The sequence below is a fragment of the Neomonachus schauinslandi genome, chromosome 3, assembly GCF_002201575.2.
Source record: "Neomonachus schauinslandi chromosome 3, ASM220157v2, whole genome shotgun sequence".
In the NCBI taxonomy this organism is placed as follows: Eukaryota; Metazoa; Chordata; class Mammalia; order Carnivora; family Phocidae; genus Neomonachus; species Neomonachus schauinslandi.
In genome coordinates, this window is record NC_058405.1 from 172,537,907 (window position 1) to 172,554,224 (window position 16,318).

General features: G+C 46.8%; 1 pseudogene; it reads left to right on the forward strand.

The window, feature by feature from the left end:
- Window positions 1-593: 593 nt before the first annotated feature.
- LOC110592355 lies at window positions 594-1,138 on the forward strand (annotated as a pseudogene).
- The last annotated feature ends 15,180 nt before the right edge of the window (window positions 1,139-16,318 follow it).

A 16,318-nucleotide genomic window follows, 5' to 3' on the forward strand; every position in this document is an offset into this window, starting at 1 on the left:
AGGAGTGATCAGTTATGGTCCCTGTTATAGGCTGAACTGTGCCCCAAATTCATATGTTGAAGTGCTAACCCCCCATTACTTCAGAATATGATCATATTTGGAGATAGGGTCTTTAAAGAGGTAGTTAAGGTAGAATGAGGTCACTTGGGTGGGGCCTGGTCCAATCTGACTGGTGTCCTTGTAAGAAGAGGAAATTAAGACATGGCAGGCACAGAGGGAAGACCACATGCAGACACAGGGAGGTGGCAGCCATCTGCAAGCCAAGCAGTGTGGCCTCAGAAGAAACCAAGCCTGCTGGCACCTTGATCTTGGACTTCCAGCCTCTGGAAATGTGAGACAATGCATTTCTGTTGGTTAGGACACCCAGTCGGTGGTGTTTGTTACAACAGCCCTCACTGACTCATACAGTCCCTTATTTACCAAACCATTTTGATCCTTCCCTGCAACCTTCTCCGGGAGCATTTTGCCCTGATTAAACTTTTTGCTTCATTTTCGTTCTCTCTTTTTTCTTTTACATTTTAAGAAAATTTAAAAAACACATAAAAGTCTAAAGAACGCTAAATAATGGCAGGCGCGTGGCCGGGTCTGGCGCAATGAGCGGGGCCGGAGCGGCGCGGGGGGTGGCAGACGCGGTCCGGGGGGCTGTGGGTGGACGGGCTGCCCCCGCTGCCCAAGAGCCTGAGCGGACCGCTGCACTCGGCGGCGGGCGGCGGCGTGTCGGGGGCCTGGAGGCACCGGGAGGGGCTGTAGGCGCAGAAGTCACGCATCCAGGACCAGCTGAGCCGCGGGGGCACAAGCAGTGGGCGGCGGGGCCCGGGCCGGGGAGGAGGTTGCTGCCCGCCAAGCCTCCCAACCTGGACGCCGCGCTGGCCCTGCTCTGCAAGGAGATGGTTGGCCTCCGACAGCTGGACATGTCCTTGCTCTGCCAACTCCACGGCCTCTACGAGTCCATTCAGGAATATAAGGGAGCGTGCCAGGCTGCAGTCCAGCCGGGACTGCACTCATGCTCAGGAGAATGGCTTCATCGATGAGGAGGAGGAATATTTCCAGGAGCACAGCGCCCTCCACGATGGGAGAGGACCTGTCTCTGCCTGTCTCCTCGCTCTCTGGCAGCGACTGGATTCTGGAGTCCATCTAGAAAGGGATCTCGGCGGAGAGGCCACTGCTGCTACCAGACTCACTGTCAGCCTCAGCTTCTCCTCTCGAAGAAGGCTCCTCTGCTCCTCCATCGCGGGCAGTCCCCGGGCGCAAGCCGCCAGGGCTGCCAGTTTAATTTGGAGGACACGCGTGGCAGTCTGTTGCGACGGCTGGAATTTCTGCCTAGGTGGCCTCGAGGTGCTCAGCGACGTGCTTGGCACCGCGGTATAGAGACACTCCTGCCCACGAGTCCTATCCATGCTGGGAATCTAACGTGAGGATCCTGGGGGAAGACACTCCCGGGCATTTCACGCCAGACGACTTTTACTAGTTACTTCCTTGCAGGGGGTAGACGATTTGCTACACTCTCTGTTGTAGCAATTGCCTCCAGGTTGCAGGGTAGGAAAGGTAACATTTTGCGGCCTCCCCTTCCTTGGTACATTGGGCAGCCTTCCTTGCTTTCGTCTTGAGAGCGTTTAAGGCTCTTGGTTGGGCTTTCTTTGTAAGCTGCATTACTAACTGACCCGGTCACTCAGTGAAAGCTTTGTACCAAAAGAGTAAACATTTCAGGTCACACCAATCAACTGCATTCTCTTCACCTGTCAAAATTTGGATCCCTCTTTGTCTATCTGATGGAGGAGGGAGGAAGAGAACACGGACATGTGTTACGTTGGCAAAAAAATGGGCAAGCTCATGTTTTGTGTCATTCACTGTAAGATGGCAACAGTTTTTGTTCTGTACATTTACATTCTAAATGTAAACTAGTACATTAGAAAGCAATCCTGCCTCTCGCACTCGAAACAATGATCACCTTAAGCCTTAATATATTTATTAAAATCTTTTATGAACACTTTACACTTTGTAGGTTAAAAATGAGGATAAAATGCTAAACTCTCAAAAAAAAAAGAATGCTAAATAATCACGCTAAATCATGCAGAAATAGTAACTGTAAGATATTTCTCTATTTCAAACATTTTTGATAAAATAATTAAAATGTTATGAATATGGTTGAAGTCCCTTTGCCAACAACCCTTTCCTCTTCCCTTGCTCCTCAGAGGCAATCCCTGTTAAGGAGCTGATGTAAATTCTTTCAATCCATGTGTCCGTGAAAAACGTTTGGAATTGCTTTGTGCGGGTTTTTAATTTTTTTGTACCCGTGCTGCATGTCTTGTGACCCTTAGCTCCACTACTTCCTAACCTCGTGTTTAGGATTTCCCAAAGTGTAGCAGGCAAAGCAATGCAGGAGAGTTCATGATGACTGGTTCAGGGACCAGCCAGACACACAATAACACTGAATGGAATAGCAACAAAATTATTCCTTGTGAGTTAAATCAAAGAGAAATCTCAGGGTAGGGCTAAATCTTTAATCCTTGCTAATTTCCCTCTTTCACAAGAAAAGGGACAGGCTCTAAGTGTTCAGCAAGCAAAGGTATCTGGCTAGATTTTCACACCATTCTCATTTTCCATGAATTTATGATTGCCTTCTATTTAAGATGAGCAATATTGGTCTTTCATTTATGATAGTAAAATGAAGTTACCTTATAAAATAAAATTGGAAGTGTAAAAAAAGTAGAGAGATTTAAATAAAAAATATTAAGCCAATAATGGTACAGATAGAATGTGACAACTGAAAATTGGTGTAACTGTTCATGAATAGAATTTTGGGAGAAACTGGCTATGCCCACTGGGCACATGAATAGCTCCATTTCTGGGGTGCTCTGACTGCATCTGGCGTGATGGGCTGTGTTCTATGCATTCTTTGTTGTGATCCCATAACAACCCTGCAAAAGAACCTTCACCCCTCCGAGGCCCAGCCCATATCTGAGCTGTCTGACTCCAGAACTCACGTGTTTAAGCTGTGCCTAGTGGAGTCTTGCCTTTGCCTGTAAAATAAGCCTTAAGATAGTCAACCCAATTAATTCAAAGGGCCATCTGCAGTCAGAAGAAAGGTATGTGAATGTGCTTTGCAAACCGTGAAAGGCTGGCAGGGCACTTCATGGGCACGTGACTGGTGCAGAAGGATCCACGCCAAGTTTGATGCCCTGTTGTCACCATCTTGAGATTCTTAACACTCACATCTTTGATTGTGTGTGTGGACTGAAGAGGAAGTCCAATGGGACAATGGAGCAGGCACAGGAGGTCTGGAGTCTCTGGGGTCCACCTCTCGCCGCCTCTCTGGGATGAGGTGTCCACAGTCTGCACTCTGAGTCCTGTTTCCCAGGCCCCAACTGGCCTTCTCTCTCCAGCCCCACCCCATAACAGCTGAGGCCTCTGCCTGGCATGATGGTGGGCCATATTCTGCTGTTCATCCACCCTGGCCTGGGTTTGGGCTCAGGGAGGGTGAGAGTCAGCATGTGTCCCACAGTGTGTCACATGTGGGGCGAGGTGGCTGCCCTCCCAGGCTCTCAGTACCACGGTTTGTTCATTGCACACTTGCACATGGGCCTCTCAACCCAGCCTCCAGGCAGGGCCCCAGGGTACCCTGGCACCAAGCTCGCAATCCCTGGGGTGGCTGACCTCAAGAAGGGGAGATTGCCTTTCCCACCGCCTGCTGGGCCCCACATTTTCTAAAAATTTTGCTCTGGGCACCACAAGTTATGTAGCTAGCCCCGAGTACTGTGTAAGTGCAAGGGAGTACTTGATGTGTGTCCTGGTGTGGGAAAGCCAGAATCCAAAGGGAAAGCCCAGGAGGGAGGGAAAGTGTTGTGGGAAGCCTCAAGGGGCAGAAAAATGCACACAGGTATGGCAGAGCGCAAATGAGACAGGCCCCCCCCGTGGAACTCCATAGGACTCTGCTTAGGTATCTGTGACACGAGGGGGCCCGGGGAAGGTTCTGGGGAACAAAATGGGGACCTATGGAGTCTCTCCCCTGGTGGGTCCCCAGACCCTCGACATTTTGCAAGAAACTTCAGAGCTTCACAGCGTCCCCGGAAGCCCAGGGATGGACCACAAGGGAAACCCACAAGGGTTTGCAATTCCTGGAGCCGAAGTTCTCTTAAACTCCTCCAGCACCCAAACCAGGCAGTAAAGGGCGCACCGCCGAAGAAGGCCGAGGGCGTGGAAGGCTGGCCGAAATGGGACTGAAAAGGAAAACTTTAAAAATGGGCAAGAGGGAGCCGTGGATAGGGGCAGAGCAGCCCCTGACAGCCTTCCTGGGAGACCAGGCAGGGCGGTTTAAAAAAATAAAAAAGGGAAGGGAAACAAAGAGAGTCCCCACTCCTAGAGCAGAAACTTGCTGGCTGAGCAGATAAAGCCATCGACAAGGCTTCGGGAGACTTCAGGAAATGGGAGAATTCCGTGAGGCAGAGCTGACTCATGACATGTTTGCACTAACGGGCCTCCGGGGAACTTACCTAAATTCCACAGCGGGAGGGACAGCATCACCCCAGTCTCTGATGGGCCACTGATTGATTTCGGGGGCCAGCTGGCCCCAGCTCTGGAAAGAAAGAGTGGATAGACTCTGTCTCCAAAGAAAGCAACTCCAGGGCCTTGGGGAAAAGTAAAGAGGGAGGAGGAGAGCAGGCATTTGAAGTGAGCGCAGCAACAAAATAAGGCTGTAGTTCCAGAAGGAAGACCAGTGTTGGGGAAGAGCCGAGAAATGACACAGGCAGGGAGGCAGGGAAGGCGGAGACCCCGGGAAGGACCAGCGTGAAAATGAGACTTTGTGATATCCGTGAGATGTGAGAGATGGCTGGGTTTGTTGGCCTGAGAAGACATGCATATTTGAGTCACACGTTTCATAATTTCATTGCATGGTTTGTTAAAAAAATTTTTTTTCTTTTGGTAAAATTTGTAAGAAAAAAAAAATTAACAACATGCACAAAACCAGACCCAATGTTCTTCCTGGACACCTGGGTCAAAAAAAGAAAGCTCTGCGTGGAGTTGACCAGGCCAAACACATGGGTGGGATTTTTTTTGCTCCAGAGCATAGGCCCCCTGAGAGCCAGAACCACAACTCAAAAATCTGGACTCTGCCACGTTTAGCTCTGTGATTGCTGTTATTTCGGTCCTTCAAATTGCAGTTTGATTATTCATCAAAGGACAAGGTAATATTTGTCATGCCTGTGCGCCGTGTGGTTTACAAGCTCTATGGAAAAAATGTGTGCGTAATAGCTTTGTAAACTGTAAATTCCTTCAAATGTAAGACACTATTTCTCTGCTCACTTATTTGTTTATTACCAATCTGAGTACTCCCATTATCCCAGCTAAACAAAAAGTGTTTGCCCGAAGTTAAATGGAGTCAGAACGCTATAATAACTCAGCCCGCTTTGTCCTTCATTTTATTCCCGTTGTCAGTGAAATGGGGGCTGGAATGGGGCTTTCTACGCTCATTCATTCACTTCTTTCTCCCTTTGTTGGGTCCAGCATTCATTCTGCACGTGGTGGGTGAGACCCTGCTGGAGGGCCAGACATCCTGCAAGTCACCAGGAGATCAAATGCCACATTTTCTATCTCGGGAAGCTCTTAGGCTCGTGGGGGTTTTATGTCCCAACCATAGAAGGAGAGGAACTTTACCCACTTCCCTTTACCTCCATTCACATTGGAACTCATTTATGTTCAGTTTTTGACAAGCCAAAGCAGGTTCTAGAGATTAATTTGGCTTCTGCCCGAGGCCACTGCTGGCTTTTCTCATTTTCATTTTCCTGAGACCCGGCTCAGTTTTCTGCTTACCGTGTAAATTAACCCCATCCTTGGAAAGATCACTTTTTTTCCCCCTTCAATTTGTCACAGCTATAGAATATGACACCCTCTCCTTGAGCCTCAAACTCCTTAAGGACAAAAGCTCCTTTCTCCCAAATTAACTTAGACTCTAAATCTCGGCTCAAAATATGTCGAAGTGCTGGCCATCTTTGCTCTGGGGGAACACAATACACAGGAAGGATGCATTCACATTGCTCCTTAATCCTGCTCCTTCCTCTGGGTGACTTCCAAAGTCAGAGCTGGGAATGTGAAAAGCCCAGTGAGAACCATGGCCATGCCCTTTGGACATTGGTCACAGCCAGATGGGGAAGTTCACAGGGGCTATAGGAAGTACTGCAAAGAAGTGGGGGAGCGAGAGCATGTCCTTGTGGGACATGAGGACTGTCCCATGCGCGGGCACAGCAGACTTCGTGTAAACACACACCGTGGAGCACATAGGAGACAACGCTTAATTGTCAAGTCTTGACACCGGTTCCAAGCTTGCAACTATTTGCTTAAAAAAAAGAATGCACTGGTCACATGTCCCATACCAGGTCCCCCCTCCCTCCCAGCACATATCCCCTCCGACTCAGACTCAGACTCAGCCCTGCACTGCTCCCTAGCTTGTTCTCCTCGCTCTCTAGTCCCTTCCATTATACTGCAGGGACGTTTTGCTTTTTCTTTTTTTCAAAGCAAAAATCTCCTGCATCTGGTATCTTTTCCAAGCATGCTCGGGCCCATCTACACGACGGCTGACCCCAGTTTCTCTCAGATGCTCTTCTTCCCCTGATGACTCCACCTTCTTCTTCTGAGACAGGGGGACAGCTGACTTACGGCTTATGGCTCCTCTGTGGTTTCCGTTCTATATTATCATTCTGCCGCCACAAGCTAAATGCTTTGCTCTTTGTTGTTGTTTATTATGGCAAAATGCACATAACATAAAGTTTATCATTTGGCCTATTTTTTTAATGGGGGGTATAATAATAATTGACATATAACATTATATTAGTTTCAGATATACGACATAATGATTCGATATATTTTTTAAATATTTTATTTATTTATTTGAGAGAGAGAGAGCACAAGCAGGGGGAACGGCAGGCAGAGGGAGAGGGAGAAGCAGACTCCCCGCTGAGCAGGGCTCCATCCCAGGACCCTGGAATCATGACCTGAGCTGAGTCAGATGCTTAACCAACTGAGCCACCCAGGCGTCCCATGATTCAATATTTGTATATATTGAGAAATGATCACCCCAATCCATCTAGTTAGCATTTGTCACCATTTTCTTGTGATGAGAGCTTTTAAGATCTCTGCCTATTTTTAATTGAGTTGTTTTTGTTGAGTTAGAGTCCTTTATATAAACTAGATGTTAATTCTTTATTAATAATTCGTAATTATTCCTAATAATTCATCATTCCTAATTAATTCCTTTTAATTTTGATGAAATCCAATTTTTCTAGTTTTTCTTTTGTTTCCTGTGCTTTTAGTATCAAATCCAAGAAATCATCACCAAATCCAATGTTATATAGATTTTCCCTCTATTTTTTCTAAGAGTTTTATAAGTTTAGCTCTTACTTTTAGGTCTTGGGTTTATTTTGCGTTCACGTTTAAATATGGTATGAAGTCAGGGTCCACCTTCGTTCTTTCATGGGTGGCTGTCCAGTTTTCCTAGAACCATTTATTGAAAAGACCGTTCTTTCCCTATTGAATGGTCTTAGAACACTTGTTGAAAACCAACTGTTGATACCAAATACGTCTTCTCTTGAAGTCTTGTCTCATCCACCTTTCCTACCCTGGTGCTCTCATCGCATAACCAGTGACAATCCAGTGTGTGGGTCCCGCTTTTGTTAGGAGGTTCCTCCTGTTTTGCTGCCCATCACTTCAGGGCCTTTGCCAATGCAGACGACCCCCAGTCACTTCAGACAGTGCCTTCCCATAGAACCGAAAGGTGGCCCCCGAGGATCCCAGACATTAAGTTGCAAATAGCCTTTCAACTTGGGTTAAGGATTGCTCACACGACTAAATGTCACCCCAGGCAGGAGACCAACAGGGTGCAGCCAGGACTGAGGTTCTCCACCCTCAGCATGAGGACTGAGTCGATGTATCATTTCCAAGCATGACGGTCATGTGATCCTCCGTGGGTAACTCCTCACTCTGTCCTCATCCCTAAGGACTCCCCCAACCCTGAGTGAGGGGCAGACCTTTTAGAGAGTAAGACTTGTATCTTCTTGTTGTATCTTAACATGAAATGTAGGAACTTACAGAGAAGGCATGTGGGCTTCTAGGGTCCTGTGAAATTGAACAGCTCAGCTTTCAAGACTCCTGGGCTTTAGACTTGTTCTCAAAAGTATGACCTTCATCTTCACTGTGTCTGACTAAATTCCTCATTCCTTAGGGCTGAATTCCCTTAGGACAAATATTTCCTCCATTTCCTCTATCTATTTTTTGATCCAGGACAGCACCAAGGGGTGGGGTGTAGAAAGCAGGGAGTGGGCTTTAGCTCGTTCTCTGTAATCTTCATCAATACCTCCCCCAAATCTGGGGCACAGTCAGTAGAGCGTGCGACTCTTGATCTTGGGGTTGTCAGTTTGAGCCCCATGCTGGGTGTAGAGATTGTTTAAAAATAAAATCTTTAAAAAAAAAGCAAAAAAAAAAAACCTCCCCCAAATCTAAGAGAAAACAGTTCTCTTTGCAAAGGCAGCTGTGAGATACATTCACAAGATCCCCCTTCCTACCAGACCGCTCCCACCCTCCTCTACGAAAGTGCTAGAGCCCCTGCTACGCTAACAGCAAAACCACACTAGCTCCTTCTACTTAAGGCCATAACTTTGCTCTACTGTCCCTTCCAGGCGCTTGCTCCAAAGATGCTCTGATTACACTTCTTTACCCTCCTGCTTCCCACCATCTGCTGATTCGACCTTTCATAATCACTGGAATCCAGCCCAGGGGACAACAGCCCAAGGCAGTAGCAAAGCATGTGGGTTGTCATTCTGGCACTGAAATCCACTAGCCACCTCATGTCCTCCAAATTCCCCTTTCTGTCCCTTTCAGCTCCTTATCAGTTGAATGAGGGCAGTGGAACCTATAATCTTCCATTTCCAGCTCTTCTGGTTCATGGTGGTGTCTACTTTTATATCCTCATATCACATCTAGATGCAGCAACAACCAGCCCATTGCTGGGTCTCTGGGACTTGGAATGTTTCCATCTCCCGACTTCCTGCTATGACCTCTTTTCTTGCCATGGCTCATCCCGACCATCTGCGGTCCCTGGTCTCACCTCTCAGATGGTGAAGTGTTTCTGGAATCTGATTGGGTCCCAAGTTTTGTTTCATTACATCATTACAGATGCACACCCTTTAATCTGAGTCAACTCTACTGTTGCTAGACCCTCCTTTACCTACCCCCAGAGAACCATGATTACTCACCTCACCTGGTTCTGTTTCAAACATTTTTTATTCCCCGAAGTTCCTGTCTCTAGCAGATGCTTTTGGTGCTGGATCCGTATCTTCTCAGCTGGTATCCTTTCCAGGAATGCTTCCAACTGTCTGCACCTGGCTGCCAGAGCCTATGCCCTCTCTTCCAACATGCATGGCGCCGTCCACTTGGGCGTCTGCAGGATATTTCTGTCGGAAGCAGCCCTCCATCAATGACTGATGAGAGCTGGTAGGTACATTCCCTGGCTCCCTACCTCTTGCAGGATAAGTCCATGGAGTGCGTTCCATGCTGGTTCCCAGAGTTCTCCACCAGGTGAAGCCCCCACAGTGGCCCCTGGGCTAAAAGGGCATCTGACTGCCTACCTTCCCTTCCCTGTCCCACCTATCTGCTCCTGTACTACTGCTTCCTGGAACCAGTCCCAAATAAACTGCTCATCTCAGTCTGCTTCTGGGGATACCCAAACCAAAACAGCTGCCCTCCATCCAGCTCCCTCACAGCTAACAACCCAATATCCCATTTTGTGGAGAACATGGAGGCCAGCTGAACTTATGGGGACAGCTGGATAGCCTCATCCAACCGCCTCTATAGGCAAACCATAAAACTTTCAAATATGTCCATATATCTTAGCCTTGGAAGGGAAGGGGGGAGGAAGGGCCAGGCAGCCTCCATCTACCTTTTCTTGGGAGTCCTTCCCACCTTGTCATCCTGCCCACCACTGCTCTCCTTCTTCTCACCGCCTTCCTTCCTTCTCTCTATGGACATTTTCCTTTCTGTCTTTCCCATAATCTATGGACCTTCTGTTCACTCTGAAGTTTCTCCCGAGAACTGTAATATGCTTAATTTTCATCGCAGCACGGTCTACCCCTTCCTTCCTCTTTTGTGATCTGGTTTTACCCTGGCCTCCCGGGGAGGGCCATTACAAGGTCATCAATAGTGCCTTATTTCCCAAATCCATTCAGCTTTGCTCCTCCTCATCATACTTTTTTTGACTGTTCATCTTTTCCCAACTTTAACCTGTTTGTCATACTTGGCTCCAGGTAATATTGTAAAGCCCTGTTATGATCACATTACTCTCATGCTCAAAATTCTTTGAGGATAAAAAGATAAAAACATGTCTCTGATTCTTGCCTTTCAAGTGCCCCATGACTGGCCTCTAACTTTCCGGCGTATCTTGCCAGCCCTCTACTACAGAGAACTGGTCTACTAACCAGCCTTAAAATATGTCCATTCATGTCCATCCTCACCTTCCAGAACTCTCTCAGTCCAAGATGCCCCTCTTTCCTCTTCTTCTTATGTGAACTGCTTCCTGAACCCCCAACCAGGGCCCTTCTATCCTCATATGTAGTCTTTCCCATTTTCTCCCAGCTCTGCTTTCAAATAAAAACTCTGGTGGGCATTGGTCTCTGCTTCCATACTGGGCTTTTTCTTTCAGGAGTCTGCCTTGTCTCTCCAATGAGGCAGGGATTGTGTATAACCTCACAGCCTGATATATGGCATTCCATGTACATTTATGGGTATTGCTGAAGATGAGATAGAATGTCCCAGTCAGTCCTGAAGAAGTCATATACCTGCATCTCTGGCAGGTAGAAGACTGAAGACCCCTTTCTCATACAGATGGCGGGCACACAGTTGGGGGGGGGGGGAGGGTGTTTATTCTTGGAGCCTCCTCCCTCTTCACTCCTTGGGCATCCCTATAGGCTCCCACCCTCGGTTTATTCCGGTGAGTCTGCTCTCAGCCTATTTTCTATGACATTCCTCTGGAGACTTTGGGAAGGGTGAGCCCTCTATTATCTTTGGACAGATAAGGGCAGAAAGGCCCCAAGAAGGAAAGCCATTTGTCCAAGGCTGCTGTGCTGATAAGTAGCAGAGTCAGGATGAGAATTCACGTCTCCAGCGTCTCAATCCAGGGAGCTTTCTTGCAGGCCTGGATGGAAATTCAACTTTATCTCACACAGAAGGAAATGGGAGAGACCACAGTCTTTAGAAAAAGACCACAGTTTTGGAGGCACTCGGGTCTGTCACTTACGAACTCTTTGATGTTGGGCAAATAATTTAATTTCTTGAACATCAGTTTTCTCATGTATAAAAATAGGCATAATAACGTCTCCCTCAAAGAGGAGACTTTGGAAATTAAATCAGATGACGTGTAGAATATTACATTGGGAGCAGATCTAGCATAGTGCCAAGAGCACAGACTTGATTTTGAGTCCTGACTCTGTGAGGATTGGTGGTATAACCTAGGGGGGTTACCTGCCCTCTGTGCTAAAGACCTTGATCTCCCTATATGTACAATAAGGACAATAATTGCACTCTTTTCATAGAATTAAAGGAGAATATGCATATATGGTGCTCAGCACGTTGTCTGGCACATACCAGACACCCAAGGATCCTTAGTTTCCTTCTTTCCTTCACAAGCAAATACTGTAAACACAATAATGGGAACCACATTTTAACTATTAGAGAGAGAGAGAGAGAGAGAGGGAAATGTTTTCTGGGACTTTAGAACATTTTAGGCAACCACTGTTACTAATTACCAGTCCTGCGCTGTTAATTGTGTTTGTGTTTCTCTCCTGCACTAACCTGTGAGAGCAACCCCATGGTGGGGTCATTTCTATTCATCTTTGTTTTCCCAGAGCTGGAGGGCAGTATTGGGTACATAGTAGGTGATCAAAAATGTTTGCTGCATCATTGTCATAAATTGGCTCTTTTGGAAGAAAAAAAATTGAAGGAAAAGGTAATACAAAGTAGCATGAATATTTACTTGGTGGAACCAAAATATAAATGATAAAATCCTGGAGTGTGTTCTGTGTCTCAGTTACTGTTCAGAATACACGATGATGTGTTTAGTGCTTGCTACAAATCCTATGAAGTGTGTACTGTTATCATACCCATTTTATGGAGGAAGAAACTGAGGCACAGAGAAGTTAAGAAACTTACTGGAGGTCATGTAACTACTGAGTAGTAAAATCAGGATTGGAATCCAGGCAGTTGAGCCATATAGAGCCTGGTCTTCTGTCTCTTGTACTATTCTCCCCTTCCCTCCTGACACGCCTCAGGCAGGGGCGAGGATTAAATGAATGTAAATGCCCAATGCCCCCCACATACAGATGCAGGAAACTATTAGCTCCTTCCAGAAAGTCCCACCTACTCCCTCAGAGATCTGCACTTGGCGAGCTAGTAAGGCAAGAAAGATTACTTTTGTCAGAAGTGTTTACAGTACTAATAGAATTTCCTTTAAAAAAGAACATTTGTGCTGATGAATTAACTAAACTCCCCTTGCACCTTGTCTTCCCACCTCCAGCGGTGACCTGCACTGCAGGGCGGGCCCTTTTTTTGCACCAGTCTCTGTCTCTCTGATGGTCAGATGAGCTGCTGGAGAGGAGACCAGATCATGTCTCAGTAATCTTTCCATTTCCTGCCGTGCCTAGGACAGTGCTTGGCACAGAAGAAGCGTTCCATAAATAGTTGTGGAGTTTTTGAACTAAATTAAATCTCCACAGTGGAAAAAAAAGAATGAAGTAGTCCATGAAAAAGCAGAAAGCAATCTGTAACATCACAGTGCCAATGATTTACGAGATGCTACGCCTCCTTTTCATTAGGCAAATAATACGTGTTCTCAGAGGAAAAATGAGAAAATATAGATAAGCTAAGAGAAAAATGTTGACATCGCTTATGGTTCCACGATTAACATATTAATTTGTTTCCTTCTGCTTCTCCTTTTTGCTTTGTCTCTGCCCACTGCTGATCGCACAATCTGCATTCAGTGATAAATGCACAGGACCTATTTCCTGGCCATTGTTTCCCTTAACTCGATTTTATATAGGTTTACTTTGCCCTCTCCTGTGTAATGGGGCATTTTTACTATTAAATTAATTGTAGGAAATTTGGAAAATTAAAAACTTGGGAATAAAAACACAGGAATAAAACTTAATCCCAGCACCCAGTTAATGTCTGGACCTCTCTTTCTCTGTCTCTCTCTCATACACACGCACACACACACACACCACAAAATTGAAATTATATACATAGTTTTATATCCCACTTGTTTAGGAAAAAAGCCTCTCACATTTATTCAGTGAGTATTTATTTACTTATGTTTTCCAGTGTTCTGCAAAAGTAGGACTCTCCATGGTTGCTATTCCATTAGTTGGATGTTTACCATATGCATTCTTTAAGTGCTGTAGGCTATTTAGTGGTAGGCAAACTCTTAAAAGCTCAAGGTTCAAAGGATGATTCCCTTATGGGCAAACATTTTCTTCTTTTTTAAACAACTTTATTGAAGTAGGATTTACATACCGTGCTGTTCACCCCCTAGTAAGTTTGGTGACTTTTAGTAAATGTATACAGTTGTGCAATCATTACCACAATCCACTTTTCAAATAATTTCATGTCCCCTAGTGGGAAATTGTAAGCACTTTTGATAGGCTTAAGAGGAGAGAGGTCTGGGGACTAGAACCATCTCTGTGCAGATCCAAACCCCACAGACAGTCACTTCTTCTCCCCAGCAAGGTAGGGCAGCCTGTGCCGAGGCTGGGAGGCAGGAACCCTGGTTGCTTCCTTCATTTTCCAGGGTCCCCATCAGAGAGGCAGAACTTCCCCTGCCCTGATTTATCAGATACTTTCAATTTTTGTATCCAACATTCATTTCCTCTCCTCTTCTCTTTCTTGTCTTCACCATTTCCCTCCCCCATCCACCGAGGCTGACAGGTTGCAGTAGCTCATTGACCTGGCATCTCCGAGCATCTTGTCATTTAGACACCAGCTCCATTTTCTCCACTCTTGCCTCCTTGCAGTCTGGTCTTCACCTTGCAACCTGAGGGATCCTGGTCCAAACCTAATCAGAGCTGGTCACTCCCCTGCTCAAAACCCTCCATGATTTTCCACCTGGAATAAAATGCAGACTCCTTGGCCTGGCCTTTAAGATACCTGCCCAGTTATCCAACCTCATCTAGCACTTTCTTCTTTGATCGTGCTTCTCAGCCACACTGGTCTTGCTGGTCCTAGAACACACCATACTTGTTTCTACCCCAGGGCCTTTGCACTTGCTGCTCCTGCTTCCTCACTTCCTTACTTTCTCATTTTATTTGGTCCCTGTTCAAATGCCACCTCCTTTGAGAGGCCTTCTCTGCCTGCTTTATCTTGAAATAGCTTTACCTTTCTCCCCACCATCACTCCCTATCCTTTTACCTTGCTTGTGGTGTTCCTCTTTGTAGTAGCATGACTTGCAGTTCTAGTTTAAGGGCAAAGATCCATTGCATGAATGAATGATGAACTAACACAAAATTTGCTTTGACTTATGGAGACATACCCATAAAAAGCATGATCTAGAGGATGTGAATATGTGATGGAGTGTGTACAAAGAAGACTGTGAATCCTTGTGGGGAGAAGGTGGTCTCTGGTGTCTTATAGTCTGGCTCCAAATCCACACCTATTAGCTATTTTCATCTGTAATTAGGGGCTATTAATAATACCTACCTCTGGGGCTTTGTGAGGACTCAAGGCTCTAATGTAGGTAAAATACCACATGTAGGACACATTTTAAGAAGCCAGCTGTTAACTTTTTTTTAACTGTATGTATTTATTTATTTTTAAGTAAGCTCTAGGCCCAGTGTGGGGCTTGAATTCACGACCCTGAGATCAAGAACCGCATGCTCCACTGATTGAGCCAGCCAGGCACCCCAACTGTTACCTTCTTTTTTTTTTAAGATTTTATTTATTTATTTGAGAGAGAGAGAGAGAGGGAGAGCAAGCACGAGCGGGGGAGAAAGGGCAGAGGGAGAGGGAGAAGCAGGCTGAACAGGGAGCCCGAAGCAGACACACACGCGGGGCTTCATCCCCTGGGGATCATGACCTGAGCTGAAAGCACTCAACCAACTGAACCACCCAGGTGTCCCCCAACTGTTAGCTTCTTTATCATCATTGTCATCATCATCATCATCATCACTCGACTTGCCAAATGAAGGATCTAGAATCTTGAAAATGCCTCATGAGAAGCTGCCTTGGTATCATGCAAAGCATCATTTGGGATAGTGGTGGTATTCCTATAGTGTAGGACAGTGGTTCTCAAAGTACATTTCCCGGGTCATCAGTATCACCTGGGAGCTTGTCAGAAATGCAGTTCCTCAGGGGCACCTGGCTGGCTCAGTCCACAGAGCGTGAGACTCTTGCTCTTGGGGGTACTGAGTTCAAGTCCCACGTTAGGCTTAGAGCTTACTGGAAAAAAGAAAAAGAAATGCAGTTCCTCAGTCCACAGTCCAGACTTACAGACTCAGTAACTCTGGGCTGGAGCCCGGCAATCTGTGTCTTCATAAGCCCTTTGGGGGGCTCTGAAGCATGCTTAAGTCTGAGAGCTTCTTGGATGAGGCAGAAAACCGGCACCAACAGGCTGAGTCGGGCTTGCAGAGTTTTTTGCTTGGCCTGCATGATGGTAGAATATTTTGAAATTAGTTATCAGCATTTAACATTTTGGAGATTTCACACACAGTCTCAGATTTCCAGCTTCCCCGTTGGCCGGAGTGGAGTACCAGTTGCCTTTTGAGACAGAGCGAGGGTTCTCCCGCTTGTCCCATCCCGTCCTATTCCTCGTGATATTACACCGGACAAGCTTTGCTCACTCCCTTTACCTGTGGACCCTGGCAAACACCTGTAACAGCACTGCTTGTCTATAAAGGGTGTTAGATGCCGTTCAGTGGAAGCCCCAGCTTGTAGAGGTGAGGAAGCAGAATCCCGGAAGGGAGGTGACACGGATGCCCATCATGACCAAGTCCAGAGGGCAGGGTGAGAGGACGCTCAGATGGGCTTTCGCCGCTGGCGGATGCAATCAGCGCCAGAGCGCAGCCCCCACCCCCAACCCATCCCAGACCTGCCCCAGGTCTGAGGCTCAGCTGCTTCCCAGGGGCAGACTCGGGATGATACAGACCCTTTCCCTCTGCCCTGGGGTTCGGGTGTGAGGAGAGAGTGGGAGAGCTGTGGAGCAGGTCTGCGGACTTTCTTGGCTCTCCAGCGGACGGAGCGCGGGTGGGGGAGGCGGTACGGCGGTGTTGTGGAGCCCCCCACCCCCCACCGG